This window comes from Monodelphis domestica, chromosome 6, assembly GCF_027887165.1.
Source record: "Monodelphis domestica isolate mMonDom1 chromosome 6, mMonDom1.pri, whole genome shotgun sequence".
NCBI lineage: Eukaryota > Metazoa > Chordata > Mammalia > Didelphimorphia > Didelphidae > Monodelphis > Monodelphis domestica.
Genome location: NC_077232.1, coordinates 25,615,885 through 25,617,987, shown reverse-complemented (window position 1 = coordinate 25,617,987; position 2,103 = coordinate 25,615,885).

Sequence of the window (2,103 nt, the reverse complement as noted above, 5' to 3'; positions counted from 1 at the left end):
CCAGGAGGCTTCATCCTAATGGAAATATTTTATTATTCCTCTTCTGGCATCAGCCTGCAAAACAGAGAGAATGAACTGGCCATTTCTGCTTTATTTCACAAATATCTTTCTAAAAATATATATAACGTCTAGGATTAGGTCTTTCTGGCATGATTGATAATTAATTCCCCTGAGAGGTTAGCTTTGAGAATGAAAATAGGTCCCTAAACTTTATTACCTGCTATTTAATTCCATTTTTCAATGTCTAGGTAAAGGGAGATGATATATAAATATAGATGGCCATTTAAAGCCATATCTGACTGTTGTTATATAGATTTGAGGAGACATTAATATCTAAATATTTAGAGGTGATTTTAATATTTTTAGAGTTCAATAATACTGAATAAGGTTCAGACCCAGGATGCAAGTATCTGAAGAAAATATCCACAAATCACTGAGTGACTCTTTGATTCAACCATTCTGCCTCTATCTTCCAATCCAATGAAAATATCATCAAGAAAGTGAGGAACTATTTAAATGCATGAGAAAATATTCCTATCCATATGTCACACTAGGATAAGTTAATCACCCCCATGCAAAAATATCAATGGAGCTGAGACTTACTCTAATTCATATAATTCTTAGAGATCCTTTGGATCCAAGTCATGGTTGCCAATTGGATTTAATCTACAGCATAAAACTTTATTATTAAAGGAAGCTTAAAAACAAGGAGAGAACATAGCTCGATGAAATAAAAACAAATAACTTTGAATTGAAATGAGGCAAATAATGAAATTTTTCATTCAGTTTTAGACTGTTCAACACTTTGGGCCTCAGTTTCTTTCCTTATTATATGAAAGTAATAACATTTGTAATGTCAAGTTCTCAATAATTCTCTCATTGTATACGTGTTATTTAAAACCTTTAGTGATTTTTCAAGGAAGGACAAGAATTCTTGAGGACTGGGGATGAGGACAATGAAAAGGGGTGGGTTAATGCAACTCATAAGATTCCTTAACATTTATATCTATTACTAGTTATAACTAGTGAAAAATGGTAAAGTGAGATGACAATCTGCATGGATGAAAAGGGGAAAATTTTTGAAATATTCTGGAGATAAAATAGATATGACATGGCAACTGATTGGATGTAGGAGATATGGGAAAGAGAAAACATTAGGGCAATTCTTAGATCACAAACCTCAGTGACTAGAAACAGGATGTTTATATTAAAAATATTCATTTTTAAGAAATGATAGGAGAGCATATACAGAGGTAAGTTCCTTTCAATTTTCAGAATTTACTATACCTACATACTTGTAGGATATCAAATAGGCAATTTCAGGATGATAGTGTAGGAGAAATATTTGTTTATATACATACATATATACATATTTGTGTATATGTACATATATATGAGTTATCTAATGGACACTTGCACCCATGAAAAACTGAGAATTTAAAGAGAGAAGAGAAGAGGATCCATGTCAAATGTCTGAGCGATAGCCATACCAAATAAGCAGGATTTCATTAAAGATCCAGTAAAGGAGATACAGAAAGAAGGGCTTAAGAGCTAATATTAGAATCAAGAAATTACATTAACATATAGATCAACTCAGGGAGAGAATATCTAGAAGGAAGGAAAGGTCATCAGTAACAAAAGCTAAAGAGCTACACATTGAAAGAAGCTCAGGGGAGTGAAGAAGAGTGAAAACAGGGACTGAGAAGAAGTGACTAATTCATGAGTTAAACATTCACTTTCATAAATACTTAATTGATTCTTCCTGAATACTTTATTTCAGCCCAGGAATAGAGTCAGATTTAATATGGCAAATTGTTGAGGGGAATTATAAAAATATGCAGTCATTATGTATGTATTTTTTAAATGTTCTTCATGAAAAAAATGGAAATGAAGGAAAATAACTAAAGAGGATCAGAGAATTATAAAGAAAAGTATTTATTAGCATTTATTTTTAAAATTTTAGATGAACACTATTATATTTTAGACAATGAGAGAGAGAGAGAGAGAGAGAGAGAGAGAGAGAGAGAGAGAGAGAGAGAAGGGAGAGAGGAATGATATTCAGTCATCAATCCTATTTAATAGAGTAAGTTTTAGGACTGAGTA